Source organism: Schistocerca gregaria, chromosome 1 (genome assembly GCF_023897955.1).
Source record: "Schistocerca gregaria isolate iqSchGreg1 chromosome 1, iqSchGreg1.2, whole genome shotgun sequence".
NCBI lineage: Eukaryota > Metazoa > Arthropoda > Insecta > Orthoptera > Acrididae > Schistocerca > Schistocerca gregaria.
Window position 1 is genome coordinate 711,327,739 of NC_064920.1, and position 15,579 is coordinate 711,343,317.

Consider the following 15,579-nt stretch of genomic DNA (forward strand, 5'->3'; position numbering starts at 1 on the left):
TTTTGGTGGTCATTCAGAACCTGAAACACAAATTACACATTACTTCTAACACTTTAAAATATTCTGTTAGGAGTCACTGAACTAAACTCCTAGACAATACATTAAACTTTGTCATATGTTCAGTGGACTGCCACTAGCCTTCAAGCACAACTTCAAAAATTTTCCCAACATTTTTGTCCTTTCAGCAGCTGGTAGACTCCTGGAACTGGGTTTACCACCAGATGACATGCAACCGTTCTTGAAATGAGATAAATCACTTTTACACTGTTGTTTTTGTCAAAGTATCATCATCTTGAACTATTTTCTTTATAGTTTCCCCCTGCAAGAAGTAATGCACATTGTTCTCTTTGATATGCAGTCCTGAAAAAAACAGGAGCGAGTTGTGGTGAGAAAACATTTCTGAGTGACACCACAGGCAGAACTGAACTCACAAGAATTTGCATTATTCACCCCTAGCAAGACGAATATATACACTGAAGAGCCAAAGAAACTGGTACACCTGCCCAATATTGTGTAGGGCTCCCATGTGCACACAGGAGTGTTGTGACATGACATGACATCGACTCGACTAATGTCTTAAGTACTTATGTACTTCTAAAGCAAATTGACACCATCAGTAGTGTGGACTGTCCATAAATCCATAAGAGTATGAGGGAGTGGAGATCTCTTCTGGACAGCACATTGCAAGGCATCCCAGATATGCTCAATAATGTTCATGTCTAGGGAATTTGATGGCCAGCAGAAGTGTTTAAACTCAGAAGTGTGTTCCTGGAGCCAGTCTGTAGCAATTCCGAACATGTGGGGTGTCTCATTGTCCTGCTTGAATTACACAAGTCCATCGGAATGTGCAATGGACATGACTGGATGCAAGTGATCAGACAGGATGCTTACGTACGTGTCAGCTGTCAAGAGTCATATCTAGACAAATCAGGGGTCCCATACCAGTCTAACTGCACATGCCACACACCATTACAGAGCCTCTACTAGCCTGAACAGTCCCCTGCTGACATGCAGGGTCCATGGATTCATAAGGCTGTCTCCATATTTGTGCACGTCCATGTGCTTGATACAATTTGAAACAAGAATCATCCAACCAGGCAACATGTTTCCAGTCATCAATAGTCCAATGTTGATGCTGATGGGCTCAGGCAAAGGTGTAAAGCTTTGTGTCATGCAGTCATCAAGGGTACACAAGTGGGCCTTTGGCTCCAAAAGCCCATATAGATGATGTTTCGCTGAATGGTTCACTCACTGACACTTGTTGATGGACCAGCATTGAAATCTGCAGCAATTTGCGGAAAGGTTGCACTTCTGTCATGTTGAATGGTTCTCTTCAGTCATCACTGGTCCCATTCTTGCAGGATTTTTTTCCAGTTGCAGTGATTTCTGATATTTGACGTTTTACCGGATTCCCAATAATCACAGTACACTCGTGAAATGGTCATACGGTAAAATCCCCACTTCATTGCTACCTTGGAGATGCTGTGTCCTGTCACTCATGTGCTGACTATATGACCATATTCAGACTCACTTAAATCTTGATAACCTGCCATTATAGCAACAGTAACCAATCTAAAAACTGTGCCAGACAGTTGTTGTCTTATATAGATGTTACTGACCGCAGTACTGTATTCTGCTTGTTACATATCTCTGTATTTGAATATACATGCGTACACCAGTTTCTTTGGCACTTCAGTGTATTATGCAATTTCCACCCAGAACGGTGGTAGTCTGCTAACATTTGGACATTCCCTAGTAAGTCTAAGATCTTCGGCTACTCTAGAATATGCTACCTATTGCAGTGTTTCTTCTCATTTTGAGTGGATTATAGTTCACACTTACCCACCAACTGACAGTCACACCTTTTATCCTTTCATAATTTATATTTGTGATGAACATGGAACATTCTAGTGGAACCTGGAAGCTTTGCTTTCTTTAATTCAGCTTATATAGTTTCCAGGTCAAGTTATTAATTGCAACTCGTCGACACTCAGGTTAGCATACTGTAGTAAGACAGATAGGAACTTGACATTACGTTTATTCATAGTGGTGGAGCTGTCAGTGATTCACATTACTAGGGAGCCCTAATGATGATCAACCAGAAACGAGATGTTGTCGTGAGGTGCAGAGAGTATGTCACCAAAGGTTCTATACATGAGCTTCACGCCCCAACTCGTGCATCAGATTTAATGAAACTATGCTTATTTGGAGTTTACTGATATTTCATAGCCAGATCACATTACTCATGCAGCTAGAAGTTGAGGTTTGTTATCAACAGTTCTGGAGTATTGTTGGAGCCTTAGAGAGCAGCTGAGGTTCAGTGCCTGTTTCTTCTCTTCTGCCAATCACAGTCCTGGTATGTATAATGTAAAGTTGTTTATTAGTTATCAGAAGCTAGATAGCAACTTCCCATGTCTTTAAGTCAGTAAAACCAGTGTTGTATAGGAGGATCCAAACACCTCTTGAAGTTAACAGATATCTAGAGTATACTCAGCAACTGGGTATCCTGTAGATGGATGGTTCTTCCATATCCACTTGTTTGTTCAATCTGTTGGTTGGTGACCATTCCTATATAGAAAGTGATAGAGCAAACATGTCAGCTAGTAAAGAACATGAATAGTTTTACAAGTTAGTCGACCTTCAAGAAGCTGACTGCTGCGAGGCTGCTGGCAGACACAGCAGAAGTTCATGCGTCATGCTGTGTATTTGTTGGCAGGCACATGCTCTAATGCATTTAATACAGTTCATCTTTGGATGGAGTGTAAAGCTGGGAAAAACAAAATTCAAAATGTTGAATATAGCAACATCACCTCAATTAAGAAATACAAATTATTGCAAAGTGCAGCACTATATAATGTACTAAACATCACTGAGCATGTGGCCCCCTACAAGCACACAGCATCATGTGTGAACCTCTGTGGCTGCACAGAAATCATTGTTTTAATGCTGTATGATACAATGTTGCTGGAGTAGTGGCAGGCTGTGAGGCAAATTATAAAGTAGGAGCAGTTGCAGGATAGGGGCCTTGAGGTGTAGGTGGTGGTACAGGGGTGTCACATGGTTTGACAAGGACATAGAAAAGATTAGAAGAGTAATGGGTAGCAAAATCTGGTGTGTTTGGGAGGTGTTCACGTAAAGGGTGACATACATCAAATGAGCACATTTGAACTTAACAATACTCATTTTTTGTTTTTAAATGAAAACCTATATTTTTAATATGGGTTAATATTAAAAGATTATGTTTGTCGGATGCTGTCCTTGTACCCGAATGCAGTATTCAATCCTTTCATGTATATGCTTTCTAAAATCTCATGATCACTTTTTGCCACTGCATACTTGATAGCTCCTGGAGTTCGAAGAAAATGCAGGCTTCATGAACACATAGGTGTGAACGTAAGATTCAGTAATTAATTTCATGATAGCACCAGCTGTATCCTAAAAAAATACAAAACATGTATACAGAAAATAAAAATCAAACTCAACGCTGTTCCACATTCTGAATGTGGAGATGCATGATTTCACACACAGCAGAGTTTACTATTCTGGAAATTAATCAAGCACTTATACAGCACCTCTTGAAGTAACAGTTGGAGTAAATAGCACTGATGGTCCTGCTGGGAGTGGATACTGACATGGTACAGAGCAAAAGTGCGGTCCAAGGTGAAGGAACAGAAATATTACTGAATGTACAGATTGTTTATGGAAAGCCTCTGAATTGAGAGCAGCTGTGGGAAGTGGCTGGCAAGTGGAACATGTTCAGCATAATCACCAGAAGGCTACGGGAGTGGGTAGAGGGCAGGTGTGTATAGAAGTGCAGCTGAATACTTCAAGAGCATCCTGTGATGATGATGATGATGACGATGAAATATGTTACCAAAATGTTGTGCTGGTCAGACATTAGCTGAAGGCCTATGAAGCCTTTAGTTTACCCATTGTGTATTTACAATGGATTGCCTTGCTGGGTGCATAAGCAAATCTCTTTCAGTACATAGCCTTCGTCCTGATTCCTAACGAAATGTAACACGAGAACAAGGAAAATCTTGGATGTAGCTTCATAGCAGACCCAAACCCAAACCAGGACCTTTGCATTCTGAAATACATGACTGTCAACTAGCACATCATTTAAGAATTTCTCAAAGTCCAGTTAAAAGCTTTAATTTTCTAATACATGTCCCTTTGCTCTCCAAGTCCGCAGAAGCACTCCTGCTTACATTGTTGGACGAACTGTGTGGAGAAAACAGATATTGCTGGGAATGACTTAGCCACAGCCTGGGACTGTTTTCAGAATAAAATTTTTACTCTGCTAACTGAACTGAAGACAGCAAAAATGGTCCATGAACATATGAAATTTTCGATGGTTGGAATGTAAATGGAGGCAACTATTTATTTACAACCGATACAAAAGTTTCACCCATTACTGTCCTTCAAAGCAGTCATCGGCACTGTGTAGAACCTGTTGTGAGCGATGTGAAAGGCGTAGGGTACCATTAGCAGATCCTGTTCTATTGATGATGCGAATGGAGCAGTCTACTGCCTCTCGAATCTCCAGAACAGTTCTAAAGTGGATGCGACAAAGTAGTTCCTTCATCTTCAGAATCAAATCAAAGTCACAAGGACTGAAGTTTGGGGAGTATGGTGGATGGTACAGTACTTCCCAGTGCCATCGACCAAACAGAGAAGCCTCAGCTTGCACTGTATGCACCAGTGCACTGTCGTGCAAAATGATGCATGGGTTGCACAGAAAGGCAGAGTTCAGCTTGCTGACAGAGTGAGTCTGAGGTGGTCCACACTACACCATGGCACTAAGTCCAGATGGTGGACTCAGTGCAGGAGCCTGGTACCGTGACAGAGACCCAAATTCGTGAGTGTCATTGGTGTCTCCATATGGTCTCTTCATCTGGCATAGCCTCACATTCTAGTAGAACAGCTGGCTATGAATGAAACTGCTTTCAAAATTACAACTACTTATATAGGATATCAGTGCACCTCTTATGCCAATGTGCTGCTTCTAGTCAAGTTCTAGGCGATACCTCTGAAACCGTCTGGTGGAGGATTCTAACTGCCTATACAGCAAGAACTGTGCTTCACCACTGCGCTGTTAGGTTTTTCGGAGCAGCTCTGTTGCTGTAACTGAAATGAAAACCTCCTGCGCTCACCAGTTACCAGTGGCCCCCACAGCACTCCACCACATATTTCCACAGATTTGCCATGAAATGATAGTGGCACTATATACCATTTAATGCGGAGGAAATAATTAAGAATCATTTTACTTATCTTGAAGTAGATGAGTCAGCGTACCACATTCCAGCTGAGACTGGGATACCAAAAACATACGTCATTATTAATGGAGCACAAATTTACGAGGATATGCAAGTAAATTAGCCATATCCTTATCAAAATAATCATTGTGGTATTCCAATAACCAGCTTATGGAAAACATATGAAACCTAAATAAGGGTAGCCAGTTGGGTTTTAAATCCCATTTCTCCTCGATGTGAGACTCTGGACTGAAATGGCCTTATCCTGTTGAACTTCTAGCAACAGCACAGTATAAAGTGAAATCAATAAAGCAACTTCCCTCAACAGCAATGCTAAAATTGAAAGTGCAGCCAAACTTCTTACTGCACACAACATACAGGGGACCTTATAAAACACCATGCCTTCATTGTGTGTACTGATAAATTGTTTGGGAGTTTTTTTAGAGCCCACATGCTAAATATTCTTACTATTGGGCTCAGTGGTAGATTATCCTGACTATCTACTGCCAGTAACCCAATGTAACCACCTTAAACTAAGAATTAATGTGACTGTGAAGATGAAAGCATATTTCAAGAAGCAAGCACTAATGATGCACAACACAGATGTTAAGATTGCAAAAATACATGCATGCATTTATGCAATAAACTGAATTTGTGCTAATGGATCAATGAGAATCCTCACAAACTTATTGTAATTCATGGACAGCTTGTACTCCAATCAACATTCAGCCACCATGGATTTACTACTTGAAGGCATTGGTGCTCTAAGCAGATAAGTCATGGTTACATACTTTTGAGTAAAACACAAGAAACTGTCCAGGAATTAGAAAACTTTATTAATCAATTTTGTCTTTTCCCACGCTTTATTTTGATCTCACCAACACACCATAATAGGATACTACATAATGAAACAAAGATTTATTATGATACTTGAAACATCTGTTACCAAAACTGGCAAGCCACAAAATTTACAAAAATGAGTTAAAGTTACCAATTTAAAGTAGCACATAACTATTGAGTGAAACAAGAATATGCTTCAAAATTGGCCATTTCTTCGTGTTAAAGAGCACTGAATTCTTGGTAATGGAACAAAATGTGCCAGGTCTTGCAGGCAGTGAATTCATAACCGGGAGCAAGCAACAATCTTCATGTTGTAGCATTTTTGTCTGAAACCTTTTGTTGGCAGACAACAATGCAACAGTGTGACCATACCCGTATATGTACTTATATTGTATATTCTTTGAAGTCAGTCTATATTTTCTGTACATTAGCAACACCAGTCTTTTGCACTAATTTCCGTATTTGTGGGATTTTTGCCATGATTTTACAATAATGGTTATGGGAAGTAGCAAAGTCTGTGTATCAGTGGCTCAAATGACACCTCACCCAGTAATCAAAGGCATTACTCTTCCTGTCTCTAAAACAAAAGACTAAAAAAACTCCTCCAGAAACACTTTGGCCAAGCATAGAAAGATCTTCAGTCATTGCTGTTTTATACGATAATATTGGCGAGTGAAACAATTTGCACTGGTAATAAGAATTCCCACAAAGTCTTCAAAGTCTGTGGTTATGGTTCACATGAATTGCCTGATATTGTAATCTAAATGACAGCAAATTGAAGACTTAAGATAACAGTATTACTCCATATCCACTGAAGTGCCAAAGAAACTGTTATAGGCATGTGTATTCAAATACAGATATATGTAAACAGGCAGAATATGGCACTGCGGTCAGCAACACCTAATATAAGACAACAAGTGTCTGGCGCTGTTGTTAGATTGCTTACTGCTGCTACAATGGCAGGTTATCAAGATTTAAATGAGTCTGAACATTGTGTTATGGTCGGTGCATGAGTAATGGGAGACAGCATCTTCAAGGTAGCGATGGAGTGGGGATTTTCCTACATGACCATTTCACAAATGTACATCAAATAGGCGATATCGCTGTGGCTGGAAAAAGATCCTGCAAGAACAGGACCAACGACGACTGAAGAGAACCATTCAGCATTACAGAACTGCAACCCTTTAGCAAAGTGTTGCAGATTTCGATGCTGGGCCATCACCAAGTGTCAGCGTGTGAACCATTCAACGAAACGTCATCAATATGAGCTTTTGGAGCCAAAGGCCCACTCGTGCACCCCTGACAAGTGCACGACACAAAGCTTTATGCCTTGCCTGGGCCTGTCAACTCTGAAATTGGACTGTTGATGACTGGAAACATGTTGTCTAGTCGGATGAGACTCACTTCAAATTTTATCGAGCAGATGGACATGTACGGGTATGGAGTCAACTCATGAATCCATGGAAACTGCATTTCAGTAAGTGGCTATTCAAGCTGGTGGAGACTCTGTAATGGTGTGGGGGTGTGTGCAGTTGAAGTGATATGGGACCCCTGATACATCTAGCTACAACTCTGACAGGTGACACTTATGTAAGCATCCTGTCTGATCACCTGCATCCATAATGTCCATCATGCTATCAAACGGACTTGAGCAATTCCACCAGGACAATGCGACACCCTACATGTCCAGAATTGGTAAAGAGTGGCTCCAGGAATACTCTTCTGGTTTAAAGACTTCCACTGGCCACCGAACTTCCCAGACATGAACTTGATTGAGCATATCTGGTATGCCTTGCAACTTGCTGTTCAGAAGACATCTCCACCCCCTCATACTCATATTGAGTTATAAATGGTCCTCCAGGATTCATCGTATCAGTTCTCTCCAGCACCACTTCAGACATTAGTTGAGTCCATGCAACACCGTTTGCGGCAGTTCTGCGAGCTTGTGGGACACCTACACGATATTAGGCAGGTGTACCAATTTCTTTGTTTCTTCAGTTATGTGAACAGTATCTATTATTATAATGAGTCTATTAGCATACTTGATTATTTGCAAATCATTTTCTTTTTATTCTGTTTAATGTCTGAACAAACTAAAAGCTTCTATCGAGGTACTTCCAATTTTGTATTCTCCACAGTTTTTTGATGTTGTTCTTGATATGTCATTGTCAAATTTATGTTGAACTGCTTCTTTTCATTACTATAAAGAAAAGTAATTACAATGTCCATTTAGGTTCATTTAGTTTCTGTTTTCACAAGATTTTGGAATGTAAAAAGAATAGAGTTTTATAAAAAGAAAGAGTAAAATTATATAAAATTGCAACAAAAAAGACCTTGTCACTCCTGCGCCAAACAACTTTTATTTTTTCACGTAGTGTCAAAAAATAAAACAGTTAACTAAACACTACCATTAGCTCTTTATAGGTTACCAAAAGAAAAAAAAGGATACCATAATAATAGTAATAGGTGTGGAAGCTTAATAAGAAGTTCATTGTACATCTTCTGGTGGACTGTATGTAGCATCTGTAACAGTTCTATCATGGTCCGCCTTATTGTAAAATACATGCCTGACACTGGAAAATACTTCTTGACAAGCTTCATGACATTTTTATATTTTTCATATTTAAGTGGCAGAGGTACTTTATGAAGATTTTGCTCAAGGAAATTCAATGTAGTTGAGGCCTTCTGAATGATAAAATCATGATAGATAACTTGTGATAATTACTCACTACAATGAACTACATGCTTATGTGCAGTGGACTACTCAAAAAACCTGTACTTTGCAATAGTAAACTTCTCGTTATCAGCACTCTCAATGTTAGTTAGATCAAAACATCTTTTTTGGGTGGGACAAGAAGTCTAAAATAGATCTTGTGTAACATTAATCACAGTGAATAGTATTTCACATTTCACAATCTGATTGCTGTTAGATGCAATGAAAAAGCAAGCCCAGGACATGTCTGGTTCTCGACCCAACCACTCAACATCAGCAAGTACATTCCCTGTCTATTCTGAACTGGTCCCATGGACAGGTCTCATTTTGGCTAGATAAAGCAACTTTCAAAAAATGAGTATTTTTGACCAAAAGTGGACATATATGGTTATTGAACCAATGCCCTCAGTTAGTCCCAATCTAATGTGGCATTGGTATTCCATACATCTAATCTCTATAGTTCTAGTTGTTTGGTCAATATATGACTCATGACATTCTCATGGAATACTGCAGTTTTGTGGCTTCTGTAAGCCAAAATTGTCTTTTACAGTGCCAAGAAGACTGCCATACTTCTTGACAATTCTTCTGATCTTTGCATAAATGGCCCCTGTACAGTGCAGGTTGCACCATCACCTTTGGTTTGTCTTCTTCTTTCTTCCTGGATATTGATGGAAAAAACACATTTTGTTTAATGGAATAGCCTTTTTTATGCACAATTTTATATAAACATTGAAGTTCAGTGTTCGAGCTCTTTTCATGTGACAGTGTGTCACCCTTTGAATCCAGGTCTATTATTCTGATTAGAGTGGTGACAGCTATTCGCCTAGAGGTACAGGTCAGTGTGGGTGAGCTTCTGGTAGACACTTGTCGCTAGTGACTCATCTGACTCCTGCCTCACCAGGACATTTAAGAGTAGTGTCTACCCAGCTTTTTCAAGCTCCATGATGAAGCTAATGTTAAGGTGCTGTGAGTTCTGATGAAAAAAAACTCATTGAATTTATTGATTCTGTGAGGCAATATTAAAAAAATACACTGACATATAATTTCAAAATCAATTATTGTTTGTAGAAGTAAAGCAATCGTGACCTATAGCAGCAGACTCTTTGACTCTAGAATAAATTCATATTACATAAATTCTATTTTTTATACATAAGACATATTTGTAACAACAGCACAACATTGCTGATTGCTTGCTGATTCCAGAGATGCCATACAGTTATTCTGGAACTATACTTTATGGTTCCTGTATGAAATCCATATTTCAGTTATTGAAAGCAGTTAAATTAATTAATCATCCTATCTTTTGCTGCCACAAAATGATGATCTATAAGAATTGAAGATTACAGCAGGATAATAGATTTAATGGAGGACCTAGTCATCTGGCCAATCCCAAATTTATAGCACATATTAATGAAGGAAGTTGTGATGCAATACTGAAATCCAATTAAATGACTGTTTTCAAAAGTAACATTTATTCAGTTAATGGTAGAGGACAAAAGATCATGTTTTTACACACACAACTGTAACCCAAACACATAAGGTTAATTAATATTAAACACATATTAATCATAATATTAAATTCTCCATAATTTCAGAAATATTACAGACACTCAAAATTTAGGATCAGTTTTGGAATCTGCAAAAAAGTTCCTTTTAAATGAGACATTTTACACAGTATTTCACACTCATTTTAAATTTCATAAAAATTACATCTATTTCATTTTGCTAAAATGTCAGTGGGCAGCAATAGCTTTAAACTTTTATTTTATTTTATTGGCTTCTAGCATATAAACTTTTTGAGTTTAAACTTCTATGTTGGCAAAAACTGAGATAGCTGCAACACAAACACTTCAGTTATGCAGTTTGATGAATTGGCTCTCAACTATTAAAAAATAATAGCAAATAACTCAACATGTGATAACGCCACTATACTACTTCTATCATTCAATACTCAAATGAAGTGTGTTGGGACCCTTGCTGTTCATGCTGTGTATTGATGACCTTGCAGACAATATTAATAGTAGCTTCAGAATTTCTGCAGATGATGCAGTTATCTATAATGAAGTACTGTCTGAAAGAAGCTGCATAAATATTGTCAGATCTTGATAAGATTTCAAAGGGCTGCAAAAATTGACAACTTTCTATAAATGTACAAACATATGAAATTGTGCCCATCACAAAATTTAAAAAAAAATGTGGTATCCTATAACATCAGTGGGTCACTGTTGCAAGCAGCCAACTCATACAAATACCCGCGTGTAACACATTTTAGGGATATGAAATGGAACGATCACATAGGCTCACTTGTGGATAAAGCAGGTGGTAGACACAGTGCTGGATTTACAGCAGGCTGATTAGGCTGGAGCTAGGGTGGCAGATTTTAAGGGTGGCAAATCTGCGGCCAATTTTTTTATATCCTACAGAAATTAAAAATATACATATTTATGTACCTTAATTTTATTAAGACAGCACAAACAATTCAATGTTTCAGCACTCAGGTAAATTTTTCTACAGTTTGAGTAGTTGCATTTGGTTGCGGTGTGGGAACGAGTATCATGACCATCTGCTAAGTATGTCTGAATGAATTGACTGCATAGGTGTGATGTGGCTGCTGGGGGAATCGAAGTAGGATTGTGCAGTTTTAGGAAGGAAGAAAGGAAGATTGAGTTTAATTCCCTGTTAAGATTGAAGTCATTAGAGACAGAGCACAAGCTCAGAGTGTGTCAAGGATGTGGAAGGAAATAAGCTGTGTTCTTTCAAAGGACCCATCCCCGCATTTGCCTGAAGTGATGCAGGGAAATCGTGGAAAACCTATACCTGGGTGTGAGTTTGAACTGTCATTCTCCTGAATTTGACATCAGTATGCTAAGCGTTGTGTTGTTGTAAGCATATGCCATGTGATGGCACTGAGCTTGAGAGAGACAGATAGAGAACGGCGATACAAATGGAGATGTCCCATCCCATATTTATTTAAAAAACAAAAGAAAAGCTACCTCATTTGATTACATCCTGCAGTTTCAAATGCTATCTGTTCACAATAACTTGATGATTTATGTGGCGGCAACTGGAAATGGCCCCGCCCCTTGCCCCTTGCTGTTGAGGTAAGGGGAAGGCAGTGTCTGCTGATTGCAACAGTGCTAGTACCATTACCCTTAACAATGTGTACAGTACCACTTTGTTTCTACGATAGGACTGTTGACATTTTCAAAAATAGCGAGTATCCGATATATTGATACTTAAAAAAATATCATTTTCGGCCCTCGATATATTGGAAAAAGTATCGATATATTGATATATTGACGGAAAATATATCAATGTGCCTGCCTATAAAAATAACGTGTGCTTATTTCCTCAACCAAAAATACATTCCATTCCAAAAATAAGTCTTGATAGTCTGGGCAACCAATGAGACCAAGTTACCATCAGCCAGTGGAAACCTTTGGCGCGAATCAACTGGAAATTAACTTCTGACATTTACAAAACATTTGTGAGTCAGCAAAAGATTGGAGAAACAAAAGAAATATTCACCATTAAATGACTGAGAGTTGCAAAAGCTACAAACTGTACCATTTCAGCAAACTGTGAATGCAACATTGAGTGTTGCCTCCTTTTATCCGCACAAAGCCATGATTCACCTTGACATTTACTAGGTCTACAACTTTGCTTCCTCCATTTTTTCTGGAAGTTCAGGGCTTTATTGTGAAAAACTTACAAAAACATTATGATTCATAGCATTGCCCATTGCTGGCCACTACATTCACCCATGCTTCGGATAGCATACGAATCCCATAGCGGAAGAACTGGGCATCTTTTGTGGGGATCCATGAATCGATTCAATTTTACACTTGTTCATATGATCGGAAGTGCTGGTAACCAGACTGTATGCCACTGATCGAAAAAGGTGGTAGTCAGAGAGAGCAACGTATTGAGAATACGGCGGGAGGGATAGGACGTCTGATTTCAACATTTCCATGTATATTTTGACGGTTTTGTGACATGGGGTCAAGCACTAACCTGCTGCAAAATTACTTTTATGTGTCTATTGGTGTATTGTGGTCGTTTTTGTTTCAGTGCTGAACACGAACGTATCAACTGCTTTTGATAACGATGTCCAGTGACTGTCTTCATCTGTTTCAGTAGCTACAATAACATTGTGTCTTCCACCGCCATGCCAGTCTTTGACATCAAAATCACCATTCTTAAGGCGTTGAAAACATTCTCTGCACATTCTTCCACTAATAGTTCCTTCACCATTGGTCTTACACAGTGTTTTAAGAGCCACAGCTGCAGATTTCTTCATGTTAAAACAGAAAATTAAAACTTCCCACAAATGGCAAGAAATTGGTATGTAAGTTTACATAGTTAATCGAAAATAACCTTATGATGCAATCACAAATTGACTAATATTTTCATGGCATTATGTTTAGAGATGTCTAAGCTTATTGTATTACACCTATGACCAACCACCCAAACTCAACTTGTCACTACTGCTGTCTATTGCAAAACAGCGGAAGTAAAGTTGTAGACCTAATAATATATCGTTTTCGGTAATGTTGTAATGTGGAGTATTCATACCCCACAAAACCAAGATTCATCATGAAACTTTATATTGCCAGTATGCAGACCTAATTTGAATTTGTATTGTGGAAGTTATTAAAATCTTAGATATAGAGTGGTTGCAGTGCATATTTTTGTTGTTGCAAATAGTGAATTTGTACCTTCTTTGGCTTTGATGAATATTCTGGAAAGATAATGGTAAGAAAAGTTGTGGAATGATACTTAGTTACAACTGGTAGTGAAATACATGTTATTGCTAGAAATCACCAGGTATTCAGATAAGTAATACCTGTCTATTACTTAACACAATTCCAGCTGCAGTACAACCATGATTTGATTTGATTTATTCATACATCTTTAAACATCTATCCAGTTGATATCATTTTATATAGCTACACAATAAGTCACACAGTTTTAACATTTTCAAGGTTGGGGTATAAGTAGCTACTATAATACTGAATAATACACCCATTACTGAAAGCATTGATTTATTGTACTTGATGACACAAAGTATACAGCACAAAGACAAAGAAAAGGGCACCTAGACGTGGGTCTCTGCTTCACGCTCCAAAGAACATGGCAAAGAGAAAAAGAGAAATCAAATCTTCATAGCTGGTGATGATCGATGTTAACTACTTCTGTGAATGTCACCACGTAGTGCTACCCCCCCTCCCCCCCACCCCCTCACCACCCCACCCCCCCACCCCCGGGAGTACTCATCAGCTCATCAGTGGGCGGGGGCAAACTCCTTGGTGTCCTCTGGAATCGGTGGCGATGGCTGTGCTCGCAGCTCGAGGGGGGGACCACTTGGATGGTGTAGTCATCGAATCTCTGAGGGTGGCAAAGGCATCGGCTGGCCCGCGACTGTTGGTGTGGTGAGGAGATCTGTGATGCACACGGCACACTCAGGAACACGAACCCGTTAGGGCACACAAATGCTCTGACGGATGTGGAGGGTGGGAGTGGGAATCGTCACACTACTGACGTGGCTGGTGTGGAAGTAGGGGGGTGACACACTTGGTTTACCAACAGTATGTAAGCAGAATCACCTCGAATGGTGATAGAGAGGTTCTTGATGTCCTCTGGGGAAATTTCCACCTGCAGTTCAATAATGCGGGTCTCCGGTGGAAGGCCCTGGTAAGTTCTGGGTAGGGGTGCTGAGAAACCTCGGAATGGGGAGCCGGGAGGGGTCAGGGGTTTGTGCCGACCTGGCGAGGGGCCACAGGAGTGTGGGGATAATATGTAATATGTGCTCAGTTGGGAGTATCTTGATGTTCCCGGTGTGGGGGGAGAGGTCTGAGAGGGGGATAAAGAGCTCGACGGAGAGCTGCTGGTGTCACTGGACTCAGCTCAGAACGAATTGGACAGAGAAGGTCGGAGCGAGAAACCTTGGCAGGGTGAGCCGGGAGTGCTGCAAGTTGCAGGGGGGCCTAGAAGTGGGAGCGGCTGGGGGTGAAATAAGGGAGCTCGATTGTGATGTATGAATGTGATTATAGGAATTTGCGTCCTCGACAGGAGGGGGTAGGGACATCGGCTCCATGTTCACTGGTTTTACCCGGTGAAGTGATACAGTGACTGGGTTGCCTTTGACCTCGATGTCTAATGTCTGGTCTGTGTGTTTAATAACTTTATGTGGGCCAGTATAGGAAGGCTTTAGGGGAGTCCGCACTGTGTCGTCGTGGAGCATTCCGTGTGTGCAGGTTTCAAATGTTCACGTGATGTATGTGTGCGGGAGAGTATGGCTGGAGAGGGGAGGGGGGCGGTGGTAGGAGTTAAGAGCAATGCAGGTTGATGGGGGGGGGGGGGGTGGTAGGAGTTAAGAGCAATGCAGGTTGATGCATTCGAGTAAGGTGGGTAGCTCAGAGAGGATGGATTCAGTTGAGGGATTGAGCAGTTCACCAGATAAGACGAGTGTCTGTACACAAACTCGGCAGTTGTGCCCTTTTGTCTTCCTTGTAGATGGTGCGGAGGCCAAGCAGTATGAATGGCAGTGCCTCTGTCCATAAATTTCTGTGGCATCGAATCGCAGTCTTTAGCATCCTGTGCCATCGCTCAACTAATCCATTGGATTGGGGATGGTAGACTGTGGTGTGAACATTGGCAACGCTGCAAAGAGCACAGAGCGAGTAAAAGAGTGTGGACTGGAACTGGCGACCTTGGTCGGTGGTGATGGTGGCAGGGGAACCAAAACGAGCGATCCACATGGAGAAG